Source organism: Triticum urartu, chromosome 6A, assembly GCF_056163025.1.
Source record: "Triticum urartu cultivar PI428250 chromosome 6A, HENAU_Tu73, whole genome shotgun sequence".
NCBI lineage: Eukaryota > Viridiplantae > Streptophyta > Magnoliopsida > Poales > Poaceae > Triticum > Triticum urartu.
This window is the reverse complement of record NC_141878.1, coordinates 593,700,636-593,712,220: the sequence shown is the minus strand read 5'-3', so window position 1 is coordinate 593,712,220 and position 11,585 is coordinate 593,700,636. Positions and strand designations below refer to the sequence as shown.

At 48.4% G+C, this 11,585-nt stretch overlaps 1 pseudogene; it reads right to left on the bottom strand.

The window, feature by feature from the left end:
* Positions 1 to 760: 760 nt before the first annotated feature.
* On the bottom strand, positions 761 to 11,376 carry LOC147966914 (BTB/POZ and MATH domain-containing protein 3-like; annotated as a pseudogene).
* Positions 11,377 to 11,585: the final 209 nt, after the last annotated feature.

The following is an 11,585-nucleotide window of genomic DNA, read 5'->3' as shown; positions in this document are numbered from 1 at the left end:
AATGGGTGCACCAGATCCTTGGCTTTCAGATTCCATTCTTCCTAGACAAATACATATTTTGCACCTTACATTAGAAGGCTTTTACAAGTAAAAAAATGAATGTACGTAGATGACATAATGTAAAAAACATAGCCGAGCGAATAATCAGAATGAACAACAACATCCTCATCATAGTTAGAAAAGCACAATCCCGTTATTCAATTACACCGTAACATGATTCCCTTAAATGTGTTTGGTTGGTTTGGGCTGTAAATGCATAGCACACAAACGGATAATAACCTAACTCAAGTAAGATTCCGCCCAACCTTCACGGTAAACATGTCATGCCACCGGACGGACATAACTAATTAGCAAACTGGGTTGGTACAAATCAGCAAACCCTGAGTTATTGCATATCTAGATATGCCATAAGTATTGCATATTTAAGTCCAATCTCATTGATTTTAGGTGGAGATTCGTGTGGGTATTTTCTTTCCTTTTTTCCTTTGCTTTTTATGTTTTGATCTTAAGGGAATCTTAATACTGGGACAGCAAACAGTTAAATCATAATCCAAGAGAGATCATATTGAAAGAGAGACAAATTTATTCATTGAAATGACATCCTTTTATTTTCTTGAGGGACATCAAAATGCCACTCCTTAATTATTCCTAGCAAGGCAACCATTGGATGCATCGATAAAAATAAAACTTAATTAGTAGATTTTATTCTAGGCCGTCCTGCACTCCTTGCACGCTTCAATAATCAATGGCCGGCGTCTCATCACCCGATGCGTTTCTGGGCCAAACACCACTCACTACCGGAATCGCACCCTATGCCGACGGCATAGCCCTGAATGGCCGTCGGGACAGGCCTATGTCGACGGCCCCCGTCGGCATAGGGCCGTCGGCAAAATATCCGTCGGCGTAGCCAGAAAGGCCGTCGGCATAGAAAGGCCGTCGGCATAAGACCTATCCCGACGGTGTCCGTACATCTATGCCGACGGCCAAGGCCGTCGGCAACGTTATCGCCTAACGGCGGCCGCCGTCAAGTCTGCCCAACGACTTGTCTCCACGTGGCACCCCTATGCCGACGGCCTAGCCGTCGGCTTAGTAGAAAACTGTGCCGACGGCCAGACCGTCGGCATAGATGTGCCACGTGCCGACCGTCCGCTGCTCGTGGGCCAAGGCTATGCCGACGGCCCAGCCGTCGGCATAGTCTGAGATTAAGCCGACGGCCAGGCCGTCGGCATAGTACTTCAAACAGAGATCCCAGTTGCTGACACGTGGGCACCTATGCCGACGGCCGGACCGTCGGCTTAATTTCAAACTATGCCGACGGCTGGGCCGTCGGCATAGGTGCCCACGTGTCAGCAACTGGGAGCTCACGCTGGCCCTATGCCGACGGCCTAGCCGTCGGCATAGTTTGCTTTTAATTTTTTTTTCTTTTTTCTGTTTGTTTTCAAATCAGTTCAATTCAGATAACATCACATATATAACAGCACATATCAGCAGCACATATCAACGAACGTAAGCATAAGCATCATGACAACAATAGATCATCATCACACAAGCATAAGCATATCAACGAATGTAAGCATAAGCATCATCACACAAGTCAGCTAAATGATCATCAGCACACACAAGTCATCTCAAGCATCATCATCACATCTCAAGCATCATCGAGCACCGCGGAGGTCGTCACCGCCAAGACGGCCAAAGTCCAGGTCATCAGTGCTAGCGGCAGCGCTACCGCCTCCGCCTCCGTGGATCGGAGTGGTCGGGCTCCGTGTCTCCGGAGTGCTGCGAAGACCACCGCCAACGGTAGATCCACCTGTTCCCTGCATGTTGAAAATACATATGCACAGGATCTATGACTGTGTTGAAAGGCATGACATGCTTTGGGTGAATAGATTGGGGATGAACTAACCGGCGAGGGGCCAGCGTTCTGTGCCACAAACTCCTCAAAGCTCATTAGCATTGGTTGTGCTGGAGGGCATTGTGCTGTAGGGAACTGAGGACACCTGCCGGCCGCCATATCCTGAAAAGCCTGCTGCATCTGGCTATCCCTCTGCACTTGGTGTTCATAAAGCCTCTGATGCCACGCCATGGTCTCCTGGCGTGTGTACCCCATGTAGGCCTACGGTATGACATGATGGAACTCATAAAACTACTAAATGCGGAAAATGAAGTGAGAAATGAAGATAAGAGGGAAAATACTTACAGATTGTTGCTCCTGAAAGAGGGACTGTGTACTAGTCACTGGCTGGCTCGTGCGCTGGCTCAGGCTCGGGTTGATCCGACGAAGCTGTGTGTAGGAGATACTAGGAGTGATCACAGCATCGAGAACCGCATCCCGACCGTGCTCCTTGGGCCCCATCCTCACCACCGCCATGTCGTCCAGAGGCGCCGCAATGGGGTCAGGTGTGTCAGGATGTAACTCCAGATACGCTTCGGAGTAGGCCTTCTTCCTCCCTTCGGTCTTCTTGCCGTAGTACTTGGGCTCGCCAGGCTTGGGGTCCTTCCGCGTATGGGCGATCTCCCACGCCTGCATGTGTGAGAGCGGCCGCTTCAGTTTCTCCCCCTGCACCACCAAACAGAGGTTAGTCATACATAAGAAAGTGATGGTAAATAGAAGAAGAAGAATGTTTAATGGGGTTAGTCATACATTAACTGCCTTGTGGAGATAGTGGTTTCGGTTTCCCTGAGCATGTACTCCCTCCGTCCCTCGGTTAGCCTTATTTTGGGTTCTCATAGCCGCCCAGGCTCCAGCCTCATCACACCAAAGATCCACCAATGCCGCCCAGGACTCGTCTTTTCCATAACACCAATTTGGACACACCTACATAATAAAAGCATAATGGCATGTAGGTGTGTCCAAATTGGTGTTATGGAAGCATAAAGCATAAAGCATAATGTACCACAAGGTAATGAAAGCATAATGAAAGCATAATGAAAAATCTTTTATACTTACCGCCAAGAACTCGGGCCTCTCCAAGGTAATGCCCATCCTCCGCGCTTCTTCCTTGGTCATCTTCACACCAAGATAGTCGTGGTAGTATGTGGAGATGGCCACATAGCGCACCTCGTACTGCATCTGGCGGGCCTTCTTCTTGCATTGGCGCAGCACGATCTGGTCCGCTCTAGCCCTGTGCTCCGGAAGAACTCGATAGAATTTCTACAATCATGCATGAAACAAGAATGGGAGAAGCCATGAGTTAAATCATTCATGAAACTAGAATGGACTTGTGCTTCTGAAGAGAACTCACCCAGAAAGTAGTGATCACGGCCTTGGCATGGGTCTCATGGTCCGCGTGGCGGGCCGCTTCCCAGTGGTCCCAGCTCGTGGCCAAAACCCGACGGTCCGGCTGCCTGACTGGATCAGGACAGTACAACCCCGGCCAATATAACTTCAGCAAGACGGTGATGAGGCCGTTGGGAATACGGACCCCTTTAGAATATATCCAGTTGCTGCAAAAGAATGAACTATTAGCATGTGACAAGAAAAATAAATAACAAACGGAATAAGCATGTGACAAGCAACATAATGAACCACTTACTCTTTTCCCGTGGGCTCAATGAGCCACTTCTGCTCCTCAGTAGCAGGAACCTGCTTTGGTAGCTTTGCGTTGCCACGCAGCCACCCCTTCGTGTCAACCCCCTTCCCGTCACCACCATCATCCCCGCCACCACCCTCCTCCTCGCCTGCCTCCCCCTCCCCACCCGATCTAGCCCTTTGACTTTGCACGGACGGGCTTTGACCAGTGGACCTCCCCACCCGGTTGTGTTAGGTCAGCCCATAGGAACACTCTGGAGCAACATCCGGGCCAGACCCACAGCAAGATCCCCTTCGTGTATACCCCACGCGTCCGTTTCCCCCCTCCAGGTGTCGGCGGCGGCGCCGTTCGTGAGGGGGGGCACACCCCGGACACGCGTCCCGCCTCTTCAGACATGCCACCACACCACCCCGCATGTATGAGGGCCCGGTGCCACGCTCCGGTGGCATTGCTACCCCCCAGGGCCCCCGTCCCGCCTAACCCTGTAGCGTTTGACCACGCGATCTAGCCCTTTGACTTTGCACGGACGGGCTTTGACCAGTGGGCCTCCCCACCCGGTCGTGTTAGGTCAGCCCATAGGAACACTCTGGAGCAATATCCGGGCCAGACCCACAGCAAGATCCCCTCCGTGTAGACCCCACGCGTCCGTTTCCCCCCTCCAGGTGCCGGCGGCGGCGCCGTTCGTGAGGGGGGCACACCCCGGACACGCGTGCCGCCTCTTCAGACATGCCACCACACCACCCCACATGTATGAGGGCCCGGTGCCACGCTCTGATGGCATTGCTACCCCCCAGGGCCCCCGTCCCGCCTAACCCTGTAGCATTTGACCACGCGATCTAGCCCTTTGACTTTGCACGGACGGGCTTTGACCAGTGGACCTCCCCACCCGGTTGTGTTAGGTCAGCCCATAGAAACACTCTGGAGCAACATCCGGGCCAGACCCACAGCAAGATCCCCTTCGTGTAGACCCCACGCGTCCGTTTCCCCCCTCCAGGTGCCGGCGGCGGCGCCGTTCGTAACGGGGGGCGGCAATCGATATACCATCGGGAATGTTTTTTTAGATAAGGCATAATTATCTTATGCAAAAACAAAAACTAAAATAAAGTAAAAATAACAGAACAAAGTAAAAATAAAAAAATAAAGTAAAACATATGTATGCCGACGGCAAGGCCGTCGGCATATCTGTGCACACACGCAGGTTATCCCGCGGATCGATGACGGGGCGTGGCAACACGGATCGATGACGTGGCAAAGGGGCCTATGCCGACGGCCGTGCCGTAGGCATACCTCTGCCACAGATAATATAGAAAATTAAGTAAAGTAAACATATGCCGACGGCGGGGCCGTCGGCATATCTGTGCACACACGGATCGATGACGTGGTGTGTCATACGTATCGTTGACGTGGCAGAGGGCCCTATGCCGACGGCTACGCCGTAGGCATACCTCTGCCACAGATATGCCGACGGCCGCCGTTACCGCCCGTCGGCGTAGGATAAACGCCGTCAAGCGTCAGCACTGACCAGGGAGTTGGGCCCGGGATATGCCGACGGCCTGTCCTATGCCGACGGGAGCCGTAGGCTTATCTCGGGCGGTCCCGACGGCCACGTCTATGCCGACGGCCCCGTCGGCATAGATCAATGTATGCCGACGGCTTTTCTATGCCTACGGCCCATCCTTGGCCGTCGGCATAGGTGCGGCGATGCCGACGGGAGCCGTCGGCATAGATTTGGCCGTTGGCAAACCCTGTTTTTCTGGTAGTGACTGGACGAACTCATTGTCATCAGCGCGACGAAGACGGCGGTGACGGTAGTCACCGGAGCGGTAACGGGATGGCTTCAACCCGAACACATCATCGTCCGAAACTAGCTCGCTTTCGCTCTCCTCGCGAGCGAGGCTCGGTGAAGCCGCCGACATCGCAGCGGAACACCATGCAGTCGTCCTTGAGCAGGTCCTCGCGCTTCTCCAGGTCTTCCCGACGGATGAACTGCTCGTGACCGCATAACTGGGGTTCCTCCTCCTCGTCGTCGTCAGAGTCGTCGTCGTCCTTGTCACCGCTGCTCTTGAAGACGCTCGTCTTCGCGGGGAGCCCGTACGCGACGTTGCCGGCGTGGTCGAGGATGCTCAGCTTGTACTGCGCTTGCAGCTGACGCTTCTTTCTGTTGTGGTCGTAGAGCTGGAGGTTGATAGATCTTTGGATCGGGTAGGGTAGATTAATCCGGTGAACCTACCTTCCCTCGTGGCTTGAGGAGCTCCAGTTGCCGGCCATGGTGGATGGCGGCGGTGGTGGCAGAGAGTAGTGGTGGCGGAGCTTCCCTTCAGCACTGCACTAACCCTAGATCGGTAGGGGATTAGGTGGGGTGTACGGCTATGCGACGAACCTCGTGGTGCGAGCCGCCGGCCCTCACCTCTTTATATAGTGCAGGTGACAGGGGCCCGTCACCCATAGTGGGTTGAGCGCCCCGATCAGGGCGTGGATCTAAGGGCCCGGTGGGCCGTTGGGTCCACACGGTGGAGATCATCCTAACATTCTCCCCCTTGATCTCAACTTTTACTTTTGACCGTATACATTTACTTTACTCGTTTCATAACAGATCAATACATAGAACATGTTTCATCGTCACAGCTCAATTGCCGATGGAATCAGACAGTCACAACGTACCTCTTTGTTTTGAAAGAAATTCTTTAACCTTGGGCCTTTTTATTGTCCGGAAATTTTAGACTATACCATAAATCCATGTCGACTGTGTGTTCTCCGAACACACTGGGCGATAAGCCTTTAATAAGCAGATCTGCAAACACTTGTCTGTTGCTTTTATGCTTCAAGCATTCCTACATAATTCCGGACTTTCTCCTTTACAACGCATAACTCTGTGTCAGTGTGTTTGGCATCAACACTTGACTCGTTTTCATTAGGAGCGAAAGACTTAAAATAGTTATGACTGTTGTCAACCATTATCAACTCCGGGTACAGGTCTTCATAACCATTTTTCCTGTCCCTTAACCTCATATCAAGCTAAAACATATCTTTGCATCACATTGATGATAATTGTTTCATTCTTTGGAGCTTTTCCACATCAAAACTCCAAGTGTGAAAGTTAGCGACAATTGTGGATTTCGCTATACATTTCACAAGTCATGTCTTTGTACTCACAATATTTCGAGAGCACTTATTTCTTTCAGTATGAGGCCGATATCTTTGACTCCATTCCAGTGATCTATATATGGACTGGACATTGCCAAAACAACCCGAATATGTGAACTGTGTCACGGCAATATATTGAGCTTCCAACAGCTCAAGCATAGGGTACCATATCCGTTTTCAATCTTTTCTCATCAACTTTTGGAACACCATAGTTTCCAGTTCCATTACCCTTGACTATAAGAACAGGCGTAGGTTTTCTCGCATGCATACTTTAGAGACCTTTCTTAGCATGTCCATTTGACATCCCTAATACCCCCTTTTATTCTTTTCTTCGTGAATCTCGATACTTATAACGAGAGACACTCTACCGAGAACATTCTTTTGAACTTTGAGGACAAGAACTTCTTTTCTCCTCCTGCAGTAGGTTGACATCACCACTAGCAAGTAGGATGTCATCCACATGCATAGGATTAGGAAATGAATTTCCCATTCTATAACTTTGCACGAATACAATTGTCCTATCATTTTCTTTAACCCAAAACAACATTTGATTGCTTTAGTCCATAAAAGACTTCTTCAGGCAGTATCCCCTGTGTTCTTTACTTTCATCTGATGTAACTCAGATCATGATGTGCTACCAACACTCATTGTAATTTATTCAGTGCAAAATGCGCAAAAACCTTTCGATTTAAGTCGTGTTTTACACCTTTACATATTTCCTTTGGAGTCACATTGACCTTGTAGACCCTTTACAACCTACTGTTTATGCTCCATTAGAAATTACTTATGAGACCCAAACATCGTTGGGATTCACAAATCTTATTTCATCTCATATATTCTCTTGTCATTTAGACAAACATACACTTCTCAAAGCTCGATTGAGCGCTTTAAATGAGGTGGGATCAACCTCCATTTGAACTTCACTAACATAGACTTCATAGTAATTAGAAGTATCTGATTTTCTCATTCCTTGAGACCATCTGTATCTCAGGTACTGGCACTTCTTTCATATGGGGCTGTTGTTGCTCTGTCATTGCCAAGAGGCAAATTAATTGTATAGTCTTTCATTTCCAAGAGACAATAGATTTTATAGGGACTTGTATCACAAGATCCATGTTTACTCATTCATCCTTTATAGAGCTAACAACAGGTGTTGTATAGGTCATACAACATGCTCCCCTAGATTACTCCATCTTCACTAAAAATGGCGTATCTTTAAACTTTATTATTTGGGTTTATTCTGTTAAAACTTTCTTCTTTCTGGCACTTTAAGCACCGTCTTAGTATTCCTTACTCTGCTTTCGGAACTGTAAAAGATCCAGAAATACAACTATTTCTTTTCTTTAGGGGTATTAATATGACCGTCATACTCCCCCAGACGATCACATTCTTCATCACATTATCTAAAGTATAGGGGAGTTTCATCATTCTTAATTTATCTCATATATCTTTCTCCCCCTCGAAATGTGGCAAGAACTTTTCTGCCACAATTTCGAAAAGCATTGATAACCTTGTGAATTGAGGAAACTTTGATTATCTACTTCATTCATCAGATTACTTCATACGAAATGAAGTTATCTCTTCATACAAAATAAAGTTATCTTTTAACTAGTATGGGAGTACTTTTTTCTCATTCCATTTTAGAAACTCAACAGAGTTCTTTATCATTAGTACTTTTGCAAGTCACACGTGCATATCATTCTTATCTTTAGTTTCGTCTGTAACTTTTATTCTCCTCGGATTTATTGAGTGCTTAATGACCGTTACACATAAGATGTACGGTTGATACTAGGAAAGCATAATAGCTACTCCATATTTTTCTCCCAGAGTGGGACACATTAAAAGCACATGAGCCATCATGTCTTTCTCCTGTCATACAGGATAAGTCTGAGAAAATTTCTGCTGCCATACGGGCTACGCAGGGATTTTCCCAGACTTATCCTGCCATGCGGGTTTTATCATAATCATCTTTTCCCGCCATGCGGGTAATTCCCTGCAAGGGACATAAATGCCAGAATTGGCTCTTTTGACTGCATATTCAGTCATCAAATTTATAAATAAATCCGAATGCTCTTTGACACACATGCTTGATCCGACGTTGGTCAAATTAAACACGCATGTTGCTTGTTTTATCTCAAATCATAGAGTACATGAAAGACATTCATCAACCAAGACTCTGAATGATCTATCTCTTTTCTTTTGAAACCATTCTTTAGAGAGAACATACTATCTCACGTTATGACCTTTCTTGGTCATCTTTTTGGTCATCTTTCGGGTCACCAGTACCCAACCATTCGCTTTCATGAATGAAAGCATGGAAAACTTTTAGTCTGAGAAAACTTAGCCAATAATCAACAATAATGAGCATAAAAATAACCCTACGTTAGCCTGGTTAAAAAATATGCACAATAAACTTTTGCAAAACTTCTTTTTTATATTCTAAATCATCGTTCTGGTAGAATTAGAATAAAACTCATTCTTCTACATTAATTCCATATCACCGTTGGGCGAAAATGGAAATAATGCATATAACTCATGAACAATGTGATGATAGTATTTCTATTAAATAACTTTGCTTAGAAATAATAATCATCATCAACTTTATTGCAGCGGAAAACTAGCAATATACATTTCTCAGTCTTTATCAAATTCTCTGAAAAAAGGTCACTTTGATACAAAATTTATCAGAGATTTGAACTTTTAACTATAAGACTCATTGAATTATAATATTGTCATCATCAACGTTGGTCAGAAAATAACAATACCATAATTAAACTTTAATCAAATATCTTTGTACTGTCATAGCAGAAGCTATCTCAATCTGATTTCACCCATAAGTGAAAAAACTTCTCTCAAAAAACTGTTCATCCAATTAAATTTTCCCGTTGGTTCCAATTTAATTGAAGGATAATACTTTTTCTTTCTTTGTAAAAGAGTACTATTAATTATTTATGCAGCGGAAAAACATGAATAAAAAATTCATGAACTTTTTACTGTTTACAGAAACTTTTCTTTGACTAATAAAAATTCATGAACTTTATTATTTTCTTTATAAATTCATGAACATTTATTTTTCTGAAAATTTCCTGTTTTCATTTTCAGAAACTTTTTCTGTTTACTTTTATATTTTCTAAAAAAAATTTGTTGGAAAAAAAATTGAATAGCAAAAAAAACAAACCGTGTGACTTTTGCCCAAAACACTGGATAAAAAACTGTCGTGCGCGCCTCTATGGGCCGAAACCGGCCCATCCGTGCTTCCGCCTAGCCTCCTAAGAAGCACAGCGCAGCGCCCGGCCTCCCGAGTGATGCGGCCCAGGCGCCGCCCTTTCGGCCCAGCAGCCCAATTACTGCTCTAGGGTTTCCATCGCGGCCGTCGAACGCGATCGAACGGTCCAGCGCCTTTTTCTCCTGAACAAAACTGGTCGCTCGCTCCCGACCGAAAACCCTAAGCCGCATTTCTTTCTCTCCTCCTCGTCGCTCGCTCTGTCCCGCGGCCGATCTGACTAGCGTTCCCATCGCGCCGCCAGCGAGCCGGCTACGGCGTCGGACGCCACCGCGCCGTGCCGCGGCGCTCTTTCTCTTCCCTTCCCCTCCTTTCCTCCCTGTTCTTCCGCCGCCTCCTGCGATAGAGAAAGAGAGAGGCACGCGGCGGCTTTCCCGATGCGGCGGGTTAGGGCTACGCAGGCCGCCGGCGACGGCGTCGAGCCGCGCCGCGCGAGCCCCCTTCCCTTTCTCCATTTCACCCATAACCGCCAGGCCGAGCGAGAGAGACGCTTGTGGTCGCGCCCCCCAAGCTCACATCTGCGCCCGAGGAATGGAGTGGCGGCGCCGATGCCGACCCCTTCGCTGGTCGCGCATTCCCCTTGCGGTGAGCGCGCCGCCATCGAATGGATCGGTGACGGTGCTCTTTCCCCAATGGGGTCTGTTCTTTTTTTGGCAGTGGGGAAGGCGTGGTGCCCCCACTGCCCGTGTACTTTGCCCCTCGCGGGGTTGTTCTTCGTCCGAACGGCTCGGCTTGCCGATGCCCGTTTGGATCGAGAGGAACCGGCGCGGCCTTGCGGCGGCGCACTTTGCCGGCGAGCACTAGGCCCTCTCTGTCTGATACCATTGATAGATCTTTGGATCGGGTAGGGTAGATTAATCCAGTGAACCTACCTTCCCTCGTGGCTTGAGGAGTTCCAGTTGCCGGCCATGGTGGATGGCGGCGGTGGTGGCAGAGAGTAGTGGTGGCGGAGTTTCCCATCAGCACTGCACTAACCCTAGATCGATAGGGGATTAAGTAGGGTGTACGGCTATGCGATGAACCTCGTGGTGCGAGCCGCCGGCCCCACCTCTTTATATAGTGCATGTGACAGTCACCCATAGTGGGTTGAGCGCCCCCGATCAGGGCGTGGATCTAAGGGCCCGGTGGGCCATTGGGCCCACATGGTGGTGATCATCCTAACAAGAGGGAGATGTAGTCTGATTTGGTGGTGGTGTCGCAGCCGTTGGGGTAGTACTTGAAGCCCCACTTGTACTTGCCGATGGAGAAAGGGGTGGAGACGATGCTCTGGCCGGCGGGAACCGTCTTGGTTTGCGAGTAGGCCTCAACGCGGAGAAGGTGGAACCTGCTCACCGTCTTGCCGACGATGCGGGAGGCTGATCGCGAGAGCTGGCCAATGCCGCCGGCGGCGGACAGCAGCGACGCGGTGGTCGTCATAGCGTGATCGATCGAGCTGGTGATGGATGGGTACGCACCACACAGAGAGACCAGAGGAAGATGGTGAGAATGAGATGGGTGTTCTTGAGTGTTGGTGTAGTATATATATATAGCAGTACTGGCATACAAGTTTTCGTCATATCGGTGTTATGTTCCCGGATTTTGCGTTCCTTACGCGGTTGGGTTATAATGGGAACCCCTTGATAGTT